This window comes from Aptenodytes patagonicus, chromosome 2 (genome assembly GCF_965638725.1).
Source record: "Aptenodytes patagonicus chromosome 2, bAptPat1.pri.cur, whole genome shotgun sequence".
Lineage (NCBI taxonomy): Eukaryota > Metazoa > Chordata > Aves > Sphenisciformes > Spheniscidae > Aptenodytes > Aptenodytes patagonicus.
This window is the reverse complement of record NC_134950.1, coordinates 160,358,289-160,372,343: the sequence shown is the minus strand read 5'-3', so window position 1 is coordinate 160,372,343 and position 14,055 is coordinate 160,358,289. Positions and strand designations below refer to the sequence as shown.

The following is a 14,055-nucleotide window of genomic DNA, read 5'->3' as shown; positions in this document are numbered from 1 at the left end:
CAATCCTAAGAGAAGTAAAAGTCATGCTAAAAATTGCTTTGGTGACAAAAATAAGTAGATGATACTTGAAGCTGCAGAGAGAAAGCATTTCTGTTGTAACAAATTTATGCTGTCATTTTAACAGACTATAAATAGATTTAAAAATATTTACTGAAGGCCAAATTCTGCAGAGCTGAATTTACCCAGTGGCATTATGTAAGAAAGGACTGCAAAACAGAGCACTAAATGGGGCTGATAAAACAGCTCTAGGAAGAATATATTCCGTTTTCACGCATTCCACTTTTTTTCTCCGTTTCTTAAATTGATAAATTTGCACTGATATTTTTCTCTTAAAACGGTATCCACAAATTTCTAGTATCTGATGATGATGAGCTGGAATGAAAACTGGTAATTACGGCCCCTTTACGCCAGTCTTCCCTCCCTCGCCCAATAAAAGTTTTGCTATGAACAACCAAAAATTATAGAAGGGCAGATTTAACCGAAATATTCTTCAAAGGTGATGAATTAAAATCTCTCTGAAAGACTTATATCATTGTCATTTAATTTCACTGAAAAGATTTACAGTACTTGAAATATTTTGGTAAGTATAATGGATTAGTGATCTGCCGACACGAAATGGAGACGATTTGGGTCAGGCGTTTCCGCCAGCTGCCCGTCGTCCTGCCTGCCTGCCTGCGGTCCCGCACTCCCAGCTCCCCAGGCTGCTAAAAGAAACTCTTGAATTTATCTTGCGCATTCAGGCACAGTAAAGTCAGTAGCGCTGACAATGAAACAGCAGGTTGCTCTTGTATACCACATTTTATTCTTAAATGAAGACAGCCCTTGCTTTTAGGCCTACAACCATTACAATACTGCAATTTCTTTACTATAATAGTAATAGCAGAATATATCCAAAGCCAGCAGAAAGAAAGTTAGCAATAGTAACTCCATGGTACAATTCATTTTTCTCAGAGCACAAGGAAGTTTTTCCTCACCCGCACAGTTTCCCACCAATACAGAAGACATGTTCACCGGCACAGGTGGAAACAGTCTCCAAAGCCAGATGAAAACAGAAACAAGACCCCTCACCATTAACTTTCCCCTTTACTTCTTCTACCTCCGTACAGTAAGGGACCAGGGCAAGCAGCCAGGCAAGGGCTCACAGCAACAAAACTTGCCCAAGCCACAGGACCCCAGATGCTGTTCCTGGGAGCTCCATAGGGACCCACAGGGTTTGCTGGCCACATCTACCTCCCCCTGCAAAGCCATAGATGTTACCAACAGAGGAGGGGGGATACTCCAAGACTCAACTCTAAGAGTAGTTCTAATTCTCTCCCCCAAAAATCTCATTTAAACCTCAACAGTGTTGTTAAACCACCATGATTTGCTTGCCTACAAGACAGAACTTCCAGGCTGCTCTCCATGACCTACCCTAAATGGTGGATGTGTACGCCCAAACCCTTCTGGTTTATGCCTTCAGGTAGAACAGCATTTGACTGAGAGGGATTGAATACCCATCCTTCCCTCAGCACTGGCAACAGTAAGTGAAATGCTGAAGTGCAAACGCCCATCTTGAGACAATCCAGGTTTTGGGTTTTGCCTCAAACAGATGAACATCTAGCCTTCGGTATGGCATTTCAACTAGTGGTATATCAAGGTCAGATGATGCCAGGGAATATAATAAAAACCAGAAAGTATTTCTAAATCACTGCTTCACACAACAGCCTATTGAAAGAGGATGTAACGTCTGACTCACTGTAATCTTCATACATTTAATGGATTTTTCCACACTCCAGTTGGGCTCCATACCAACAGGAAGAAGGTTATTTTCCTCAGTGAAGACCATTAACAATTCATATGCAGCAGTTTCTACCGTATGTGGCTCGTCAGCTGACTGCCTTGATCTGTTAACCAGTCTGGTGGTGGGGTTCTAGCTTAAATGAGGAGCACATTATTTTATACTTTTAATAGTATTACAGAGAATGATACTGAAGTTATTTGCTGTGAAAGAAATGTTGCTTTTATTCAGAAACACGGTTGTTTAATCATCCTCTACCTAAACGTGTTGCTCACTTTCTTCCCTTTCTCCTGTATGCTTGCGGGGGAAGAAAGAGATGTGGGAGGACGTTTGCAAGACATATAAAAAGCTTCAGAAGTTTCCAATTGGTACCATGCACTGATAAACCTTGTTTCAATTGGCTAGAAAACAAGACAAGAAAGAAAAGGGGGGAAATTCGTAGTAAAGAACAGTTTTCTCACTTCCTTCCCATCACTGCTTAGTTCGCCAAGAAAGGAGTGAAAAAGTCTCTTCCCATCAACATAGAAAAGGCTGCGATTTAATCAAATATTTTAGAAAATTTACAGTTTTCAAAGCATTTTTCTACAAATCTCAGCACTATCTTTACTGCGCTTCCTCCCTGCACTGAATCACCATTTTGTAAGTATCCAATTCTTGGTTAAATATGAGCAATTAGAGGAAACACAGCAAAAGAGGAAATCATGATTCCATGACAGCCTTATGCAAAGTTACAGTTACTGAAATCAATGACATTATTATTGTGTGGAATGAGAAAAAAATGTGTGATACATTTCTCCAAGTTACTTACATTTTGTGCCCAATCTTAGACGAAGATACTCTCACTGGTACACAAGACTGGTCAACAGTCCAGCAAAATTGTAAATTACTGATGGTACCCCTACTCCCACAGCCAAACGCATGCTAAAGTATCTGCTGCATTCTAGCACTTTTGTCAATACGGTACTGACTTCATCTTTTTCCTAATACATATAAATTATAGTCATTTATTCAATGAAATTATATGTTAAATGTGCATATCAAATCTGTTCATCTCAGAGTCCCAGAGCAGTCTTACTTTGTCAAGGAAATAAAAACCTCTGCAAAAGAAATCACCAAGAGCAACCAATGCATCCATGCAATCAGATGGTTTGGCCCAGAACAGATCTGTTTTCAGAAAACAGTGTCGGATCAAATATGACCTTCGGTTATTATGTCTACCCTCCAGCTTCCTAATCCTGCTCTGTGAAACCTATATCTACTTCAGAAAGAAGGTAAGCTGAATTATTCCAAACCCGGTATTTAATGGTTTCTGCACTGACAGGAAAGCACGCGAGTTCCTAAGCTGTATAAAGATACTGCCAGAAAATAAGTAAAGGAATTTTGGCCATTTTCCTATAACATTCAAACAGCCAGAAATACAAATTTTACAAACACAGCAAAGAGCCATAAAGAACCATTCCCATTGTGTTTGTTTTGAAAAGAAACTTGTTTTAAAATAATACTTAATCATGCACTCACAACCAGAAAGACGGGGGAAGGTCCAACACAGGCGACTCCAGGGTTCTGGTCCTCACCTCCCGTGCAGTCTGGGGCAAACTATTAACCTCCACAGCATGCTCAATGCCTCTTGCTTTTAATTTGCCTACGGGGATTTGAAATGCAGCTACAAAGCTGAGATGTGATAGACAGCATTTTTAGTTCAATGCTGCTCTAGAGAAGTCAAACCTGAGTTTAAGATTTTAATACTTTATTAAGATTCTTCTTACCATGTTCAAGGGATTGGTCCAGAGATTAGTATGAAATATCTTTTCTTGAAATATTTTTTCTACGAAATATTGCCTTAGACACCAATAGAGATTTGGGTATACTAATTATTTATGCGCTGTTGTTCTAATGCTTCATTGGTATAGACAGCCGAATTAACTACCCGCATTTTTCAGGTGCTGTTCTTAGATGGCACTAACAATGAGCTTGCTGTATTACCAAATATCTATGTTCAAAATAAAAAAATAAATCCTGACAATCCTGGGAAGCTGAATATCATTATTATATCAAGACTTAAGGAATTTGGTTTATGGTACAGTAATAACACGGCATATTGTTAGCAAGATGCAATCAGCTTAGTGGTCACAGGAAGATAGGTGAAATCAAGTAAGATTCTTTCTCTGAAAGGAAAAGATGACTTGACAAAGACAGTAATCAAGAGGTTTTTTTGTAAATGGATTAGCTGATTCTTCCAAAGGCATCAAAAAGGCTTAAATTATTTAAGATAAAAGATTCTAGTAAATAAAAATTATACTGTTTCATTTATAAATCCTTTTCTTCTCTATTTCATTCATAATTAAAGTGGATATTACAATATACACATAACATATAAGAAAATCTCTTCTGGCCTTATTTGTGGAAAATTTAAAATCTGTTCCTCTTTCTAACAAAACAAATGAAAGTAAGATTTCTGTTCCAGTAAAACAGTACTGATCTGTAAAAAGGGTAGGACTGTTTTTTCTTTTTCTCTTAGCACTGAGATTTATTTTCAGTTTGACTGAATATTCAAGAAACACCAAAGAAATTATTTCAGTGGGACTGAAGGAAGGAAATTAGCCAAGAACTGGGAGCCAGCTTCTACAACGGTTTCATGGATTTGAGATTTCCTTTCTGATGGATTGATGCTGATACACTTTGAACCCATTTAGAATTACGTCTTCTTTTGTCCCCACACAGCTGAGGAGCTTCAGCTATAGTAGCCATCAGCTTCTGTATTGGAATGAGTAGCAAGGAAAGGCAGAAGACTATCTTGATCATGAAAACAACAGCATGTTTAAATAAGATATGATCAGTACTGTAAAAATGGAAAAATGTGAGCTAGAGGAGGAAATATTTTTACAGGTAGCCGACCTCCAGAAGGGAAATACCATCCTGAGGTCTCATATTACACAACGTGCCTGATAACAAAACAATGCTTAAGAGTTGTCCTAAAATTAAAAAGCCTCCAAACCTTTATGCAATATTGTTGAAGTATTTGCAAGATCCGATTCACTGATTCCAAGTGAAACCCCCTTCTGCTTCAGCTCACCAGCTGAAAACACATCCCCATGACAACCCGGGAGCCGCGGAGGAGAGCACAACACCCAACCTACTGCGAAGCCATGCTGAAGCCCTCCTCCAAAGCAGAAATGCACCAACACACAAAAGCGTGTTTTCTCTCACTGCTATGGGGCCCATACATGTGTGTGTCACCCTGGATTAGCAAATTAAAACTAGAATGGCATTAGGTGTATGCCAACAACCTTAACACTCAGATAACTTTTTAAGTTCAACAGTAACAATACCATTTCTGCAATCTAATATATTGCTCATGTGTGTGCAGGCTGGGGAAAAAAGGTTATTTAGCAGCACAAATGTTTATCTCCTGCTTGAGCAGAATCAATGACCAACCCAAACTTGCAGTATGAATCCATTATATCTTAGACCAGGGAATCTGGTTTTCCTCCTCGACAATATGCAAAAGAAGTCTGCTAATGGTAAGATTTGAGTTGAGCAAAACATTAGTTCTACAACTGCATTTGTATAGATCAACACTGCAGACAGATTATATTAATTTCACCACTAAAAGCAAAATAATTAGCTACATTTATCACAAACGACATCCAGCACTGTGTATCTCAGCAGTTGTACTGCTGGTTCAATTATTCTGCCTCTGTCTGTTACATAAGCTCCACTTTGCAGCTCCAGGTGATATGGGGCAAACCCAAATTCATGCCACTTTTGAAGTCTACGTTATAGCACAGAGACGGAGAAAAATACGTTGGGAAAAATCAGGAGAATCACCTGCTATATTATTTTGCAGTAGTTCCACTTGAGTCATTTCATAAACATAGTCTCATCAGCCACTTTGGGCAAGGAATAAATGGGTTTGGCAATCAGAGTTACCCAAGCATTGAAATGATCCCTGGTTAAAATAAAATATGATTGTAACAAGCTCAAGGTAGTTGGTACTTGTGTGCACTATTTCATCCTCACCAAATACGATACTAACTCGCATGGTGAAATCCCAGCTGAAAAGAAACCAAGAGCAATACCTCATTACCTTGAGGCCACGGTGACCTCTAATTCTCCTAAAAAGACCCCACAAATCCTGTTAAAACACTGTCCTTTTATTATAAAATTATGATGAGCACATACGACTTGCCACATTTTTTTCCTGACTATTGTTTATAAAGATCGGTTCTGGAAAACAAGTCCTACCAACGTAGTCTTCAGGGGCTGGCAGGCTCACAATTCAGCTCTACCCAGAGAGCATAAAATCACAATCATCAGTGTTCAGCTGGCACTTAGTGTCAATGCAGAGACAAAGCTGTTGTTCAAGTATTGCATAGCTATCGTTGCTTAGCTCTTAAAAAATTTCTTGTGTTTAAAACTAAAATACAAGATTGAAACCTGGTTTTTTTTAATCATCTGTCCTGGCAATTTGTTCTGGTTTGAGTGCATCATACTTCCTATTATTTCTTAATTTGGTAATCTGTTCCTGAATAAGTTCACGGTATTCATAAATTCATACCAATTATACAGTGTAATCAATGGCAACAGTAGTTCTCACTGGGAAATAAGGCTCTAGCTCTTCAGCATCTTCCCTATCTCTTATCCCTTCCTTGTCATATCCATTTTCATCATCTGTCGCGTGACTCAAGCAAGGAACGAGGACGCTTGGTGGGTGTCATGGTTTAACCCCAGCCAGCAACTAACCCCCAGACAGCCGCTCACTCACTCCACCCTGGTGGGATGGGGGAGAGAATCAGAAGAGTGAAAGTGAGAAAACTCATGGGTTGAGATAAAGACAGTTTAATAGGTAAAGCAAAAGCTGCGTGTGCAAGCAAAGCAAAACAAGGAATTCATTCACTCCTTCCCATCGGCAGGCAGGTGTTCAGCCATCTCCAGGAAAGCAGGGCTCCATCACATGTAACGGTGACTTGGGAAGACAAACGCCATCACTCCAAACGTCCCCCCCTTCCTTCTTCTTCCCCCAGCTTTATATGCTGAGCATGACGCCATATGGTGTGGAATATCCCTTGGGTCAGTTGGGGTCAGCTGTCCCGGCTGTGTCCCCTCCCAACTTCTTGTGCACCCCCAGCCTGCTCGCTGGTGGGGTGGGGTGAGAAGCAGAAAAGGCCTTGACTCTGTGTCAGCACTGCTCAGCAGTAACTAAAACATCCCTGTGTTATCAACACTGTTTTCAACACAAATCCAAAACATCGCCTCATACTAGCTACTATGAAGAAAATTAACTCTATCCCAGCACAGTGGGCCAAAGCCACTTGCAAGAACAGGCTGCCAAAGCTGGTTACTGCAATTTAGAGTGACATTGCTATATATGTGCTCTTCAGAGGCCTTATAGGACACACCAGCTTAAAAGTTGACAGGCACCTCAAGGCAACTCCCAGGAACCAGCACACGGGACAGCACTCACAGCGTACCTGCCACCTTCTTGGAGCTCCCCCAGCTCCAGGCCATCGCTAGGACCTGGTGTCCACGCTCAGGGAAAGCCCACACGCTACCTGCGCCCAGCTGCCTGCAAATCCCATCTGTCTCTTTGACAAGTGATTTCACACTCTTTCTAGGAAGGATTTTAGGACAACTGCCAAAACACACTTCTTTCATTGTTTCTGCCTCACGCTGTCACCAGAAGGACATGTGGGATGGCTGGAAATGGGGACCTACCACAGAGCAAATACACGCACCTGGGATTTCCCAGCGGACATACAACCAGCGCTGTTTGACAGGGTACAAGCTGGCAAAAACAGGCCAAGAAGCCACCCAGAGAGCCAGTACTGCTCTCCACAACAGTGTGGAGTTGGTGCCGCCATCTCACATCATGTATTCATCTCGCCCTGTCAAGTGCCGTAGTCTGCACAGGCTGTTTTGAATGCTGCACCAAGTGCATTCTGGGGTGAAAGTCTAATTTTTCAAGGCAGATTAGACACACAAGGACTCACATTAATTACAGGTTCTGGGCACTAATCCACAAAGACAGGTGCAGAAAACACAAGTTTACTGCTGCTTTGAGAGTTCTGCAACGGCAAGCCAGAATCACTATGTACTCCTGTCCCAGGGATACAAGCCCCTCTGTGTCTAAACAAAAAGAGCGAAGCAGCACAAAATAGCAAACATTCACATACGAGTACTGTTCAGAGTATTTAACTCTGAGAGAAACACTGCTGGCTCTGTTACAAACCCCTCTTCTGGCCTTCTTCATACTCTGCATTTACTTCATATATTCATTTTATCACAGAAATAAGAGGTGAACTTTACCATTGAAATGACCAGTCTAAACACACAAGCTTTTTTTAGGGAAAGTTTCTATTAGCTCCTTTTTAAAGAGTCAGAACAGGCTAAAACGGCATTCCTACTAATGAGTTGCACTGGTGTGCTGCAATAAAAGTACCTTCCAACACCAACAACAAAAATTTTCTTCATGAGAGGCTGCCTACCATTACACTCTACCAGATAAAGCTTGGAGAACTTGTCTGAAAGCTTACTGGGTTCTCCATTCCCATCACCTGCCCCCGCACTGAGGTGAAAGCAGAAAATCTGAGACGACTTTCTGCAGGCTTTTCTGCTTTTACTGAGACCGAGAGACCCAATTGTATGGCCCTTGTTCTGGTTGAGTAAACACAACTCACTCTGAGATCAAAAAATCTAATTTGGATCATTAGGCAGAGGCATTGCTACTGAAGAAAGTGAGATGTTTCTCTCCTCCAGCAGCTGAGCTCAATGCCATGTTCCCAGCCTTTGCCAAGCTCAGAAAATACCACTAGTTTCAGGTCTCCAACTGACTGCCAAGCCAGACACACAACGCAGTCTCTATTTTGAAGGTAAGGCATGCATGAAGATCCCATGCACTGCCTTCATCCATTCCTGCTGCTGAAACACATCCAAGATGGAGGACAACATGTATCTCCAAGGAAAGGTGTGTAGCTAAGGTTGAAAAATGCCTGTATTTACACTGTGCCAAAGCAACAAATGCCAAACTTGCCAATATATCTTCATAATAAATCTCCCTCCTCCTCCATTGTAACATGTTCATGAATCCTAGACATGTAGACATGTACATCCTAGAATCCTATCTTATAACCCAATGGGATCTCAGTCTTCCTCACCAAAACTTCAGGGGTGCTATTAACCAACTACTAGTCACTTGAATGAATTCCCACAGGCATCTGAAGGGACAAAAAGAGTTACCAGTGGGATAACATGTTTCACAATCACTGAAGCCCTTTTCTCTCCCTCCTGACGCACACGCGAGACCTTGGAAGTATCTTCAAAACAAAACAGTATCAGCACAAAACCTAAAATGAATTATTTTGACCACTAAAAGCTGTAGATTGGCACATTGTAATTTCCCATAGACCCTTCCCTCAACCAGCCCCTTAACATGTTTTCAATTATGTTTTTTTCAACTGGTCAAAATTAGCATTAACTGGAGAAATTCCACTGTCACGATGATTTCATTTCTGTACTGTCCATTAAGACAACCCCCTAAGCCTCTCTGGTTTCAATAGCTTAGTTTGATTCATCTAGGGCAAATTTTAGTGTAAATTGGAACCTAAAAGGCATTCTGAACCCAGCATTTTTACTAGTATTTCAACAGCATGATTAGAAAGTGCAAACATACAAGACACAAACAAGCTCAAGTCCAAAAAGTCTAAACTGTGTACAACCACTACAATCCAGGCATAAACAATTCACCGTGCCGCAGCATCTCTGATTCCAACCCTTTCTTTGCAGGGAATTATGTAACATTTCTTCATCCAAAACATATTCTTCTACTCCTTTTCCACCTAACCATGCCCAGCCCACTGGGACTATAGAGTTTACACAAACCTCATAAGTGCTCATAAAGTACCAGTTACAATCTGGTCTTTTTGATCTCCCCTGTTCCAGTCCTTCCCATCTCATTTTTTAGGAGATGGGCCAGAAGCTCTTAAAAAGGATCTAGTTACTTTACAACAGTCCCTTTCAAGTCAGGAAGAGATAGAGATGGCCTTCAGTGATTTCTTGTGTTCAAGGGATGCCAGCTCAGAGAACAATTGTGAATGGTTGAAAGACTGACTTAAAAAAATCTTCATAAACAAATAAACCAATAACCCTTAAATGATTTTGTTTGCCAATAAGTAAATGCATTTAGCTTTCCAAATCTGAAATGCCAAAGATGCAAATGTTCATTAAAATCTAAAGGCACTATAATCAATACAAGACGCAACACTAGTTAAATTAGCATACTCTAGAGCTCAAAAGGATAAATGGATCTAAGAATCTGCATTTTTATTTAAATCGCATAACATGTTAAGTTCAGCTGCTTACAAGCCAAACACTGTGTGCCTCACCGATAGAAAATTGTCCCAATGAAGTCAATAAAAATATATCTGTAATAAAATAAAAATAATTTAGCTCTACGTTAACAGATATCTTCTCTCCACCCAGGGAAAAATATTTTTTTCTTCAAATATCACATCAAGATGTAAATCAAGCAGTGGGCTTGTGCCTACCATGTAGTTTAAATGAAGAGAACCGAGGCAGATTTCACGTTGAATGCCAAGAAGCCAGGATGCCTTTTGTAGATTTGAGAAAATACAATACCAAAGTACCAGTATGACTTACCCAGTGAGCAACCGGTACTTGAAGATACCGTAGGCAGTGCAGATGCTGCAGCAGCGTTCAGGAACATCCTTACAAGCACCTATCCAAAACAGTACCTTTTCTTTCAACGGCAGCAGCAGCATCAAGGTCTTACATGTTCTCTGGGTCTCCTCCTATCCCCCTAAGAGGGCCTGGAAGGTGAAATGCCTGTGACCCTCCCTCAGCTCCCCACCACACACTGCTGTGACACTGGGGGTCTCTGAAAAGCAGCAACAGATCCCAGCTCTCAGGATAAACAAACAGGATCTGTGGAAAGTACAGCTACTATAGGGCAAGTAGCCATCTTTTTCCCTTCCAGCCCCTGTCAGCATGCATCGCCCCTGCAGTGACAGGCCAACGGTGCCCTTTAGGATGACAGGGATAAAGAGTTTCTGCTGTATTTATAGAATATTGATTACAGGATTGCTCTCCCAAATTAGTCATTGAAATCAGCAGCTAAGAGCAGGGCAGCATGCTGGACAAAGGTCAGTGGGCTCTCCTTATATTGCTGCTTTACAAATTTGTGATCCAGTGCCAATCCTGAAGCAGAAGAATATTGTTTGCACCGTGATGAAAACAACCTTGATGTCCAGTGGGAGAGCTGTTAATTTGGTGAGTGGCACTCTGTTATTCCTTTCAGTATCTTCTGCCTTGAGATCTCTTGACCCATAGTATGTCTGACTACAGCTGAAAGCAGTGATGATACAGACAGTGTGGTCCACGTGGTAAAATAAAGTAATGTCCTGAGTATGTCCAGCAATTCCTTTTTTTCTGAGGGACAAGTGTGCCCTCAGAAAGTGGAGGGGCAGGCCAATTAACTTGTACACAGCAATGAACTCTAGCCGTATCTCAGACCTTGTCCCTGTATAGGGATGTTTAACTCAGTGCCTAAAGTTTCATACATTTCTGGGCAACGCGCAGAACAGCTCCAGAGCAGGCCTTATGAGTTTCAGGACAATTGTACTGAGGTCCAGGCAAGGAAGGTCTCTCTGACCAGCATGTAAGTATGTAAATACCTTGTAAGAAACTTCTGTTTCTACAACAACAAAGTACAACCCCACAAGCTGAAAGGGCTGCGTAATGAACTTTAATCATGCTAAAGCCAAGACTGCTCTCTTAACATTAATAAGCAGTCAAAGACCTTTGGATGTGGGACTGGAATGGACATCAGACTGAAGTCCCTCTGGGTTGAGAGGAAGGGTTCCCCAGATATCCTCGCTGCGGAGCAGTCCCTGTCCATGGCACGCGTGCTGCCAACCCCACCGGCCTGCAGGGAACACCCTGACCTGGCACATCTTGGGTGACATCCCAGGTGAATGGGCCTTTCTGGCTGTATGCTGACCAGCAAGTTTGGAACTGGGAATATGCTGGTTCTTTCCTTTTCTTTTCTGGACACGTTAGGAACCCAGGAACAGAAGAATATACCTGGCAATGATCCCAGATGCAGGCCAGCCATGAACAAACACTCTGTTTTTTGTAATTTTCCCTTCTAGTAAGCAAGTCCTGTAAGAGGATCAGCTATGATGCATCCCTGCATCATAACTGTCCCTGTGATGCATATATCCACAGACTATCAGTCTGAAGTTGGACAGCTGTAAAATCTGTAAAGCAGCTTTTAGAATTGAAAGGACCTTGATATCTGAAGTAAAAGGACTTATTCTGACTATAACAAACAAATCTTACTCCAACTGTAACAAAGGAATCCATTCTTTCTTGCATGAAAGGCCATATAAAGAAAAAAAATCTTTCTTCTCTGCTTTGCTGGTTATATATACAGTACTTAAAATAACTTTAACTAAAATCCAGTTATCAAGTTACTTGGATTTCTAGAATACATAAAAGTTCTAGTCAGAATTCGTGTCCCATTTTTCCATTGTTTGGCAATAGAAAGAGTCACCAAGTCAATCCATCTGGGGCCTGATCAGAAACCTTATTAAAATCAATAGTGAGATTCTCTGGTTAGGATGTCTCAGTTTTGTCAAATGAATCCATCTCATTAATCTGGTTTCCACTCCTAGACAATGGATAGAGACAGGCACTCCTGGGCTACAATTCACTTGACCCTCAGATGTCTAAAAAAGGGATTGGATGAATTGTGTCCAAGAAAGAACTATACTTCTCCCTTGATTACATATGGATCCTCGTACAATTTGATCAGAGGTAGACATCTAAACTGCTATATAACGTTATACAAGATGATTCACAGCTTCAGTAGCTTTGACAGACTCTCTACCCCAAGACCCCTGTGCAGCCATTAGCCAAAATAAACCAATATTCCTCATTCAATTGCCGGGTCCCATCATGGCTGACCATCCTGCTGGCTGGCAGAATAAGAACTAAATGTACTCTTTCAGCTCTACTGCTAAGTCGGGGCTGAGCTATCACAACCAGCTAGGAACCATAGCCCTTCATCCTGTGGGAAGTCTCTTTTGTGTTCTGTATTAAAAAAACATTTCAAAATGCTATACAGAAGAGAAATGCCAAAACAGAAACATTTTGGTTTAAATATCATTTTTTAAAATTAAATTCTACATGGAATCCAAGCTCTAGTGTCTTGGAGTGAAGATTTCTGGCTGAGTAGCAGGAATGCATGAAAATCCCAGCTTGTGACGAACCACACTGTGGTCCCTTCATTCGTGAGATCTGGGTGATCCTATAGAATAGCAGCACACAGGCAGGCTGCTTTCAACAAGACAAGCAAGCAGGTTACCTCCAAAGTTAAAGCAGCCTGCCTACATTTTGCTCAGAGACTCATCAGAACCTGCACAACGAGGTCTCCTGGTTAGATCTGGGTTTTTTCCACATTTCCTAAAAAGTCACCCTTCTTTCAGTTGATTGGTAAGAGTCCTATAGCTAAGTACTCTCATCTCATTCTGAAATAAAGGTGTACCACTGGCCCTGAGCAAAACCATGCAGGATTAAACCTGGCACACAGCACTAGTACAGCAGGCAGGAATACACATGACCAAGAGACAGGAGACACGGAGCCAGTGAAATAAATACAGGATACAGTGATGAACTTGGATCAAATTCAGCGTGATACTGATTAATGGGACCAACCTGGGGACAGCAGAATCCTAAACCCTGGGTTCGTTTCATCAGCAGTATTAATATACGTATTTCGCTTTTCTTGTCAATTCTTTATACAGTGTTACCATGAGCTTTTACTGACTTTCAAGTCTAAACGCAAAATGATTACATAATTGATGCAGTTTGCTTTCACACAGATAGGTTCATATAGAAGTGCTAGCTATTCTCATCACACAGTGCTTCTGGACATACCTATATGGAGAATATTCCCTCCAGAAGCTTACACAATTATGCTTCTGTAATGTCACAACAGCCAACAGGATAGTCAGTGTACACATGCTTTTAAGAAACAGGTGAAAGGATGCACACAGGTTAGATAAACTAAACAGTTCAACAAAAACCATAGGCATAATTCTCCATTTCATTCTTTCTAAATTAATACTTGAAAGATGCTGAGCATCTGCATTTCTTATCAACAGCAGTGGAGCTAGAGTACACTCAAAAGGCATTTATCACCTGGTGGAATAAGGAGGATATTCTTTGCGTGATGACCTGAAGAGGCCTTATCCTGCAAG

At 41.2% G+C, this 14,055-nt stretch overlaps 1 protein-coding gene across 6 annotated transcripts in view; it reads right to left on the bottom strand.

Moving 5' to 3' along the window:
* Positions 1-14,055, bottom strand: part of DIP2C (disco interacting protein 2 homolog C) — a 333,508-nt gene that overhangs the window by 247,785 nt on the left and 71,668 nt on the right. The window lies entirely within an intron of this gene.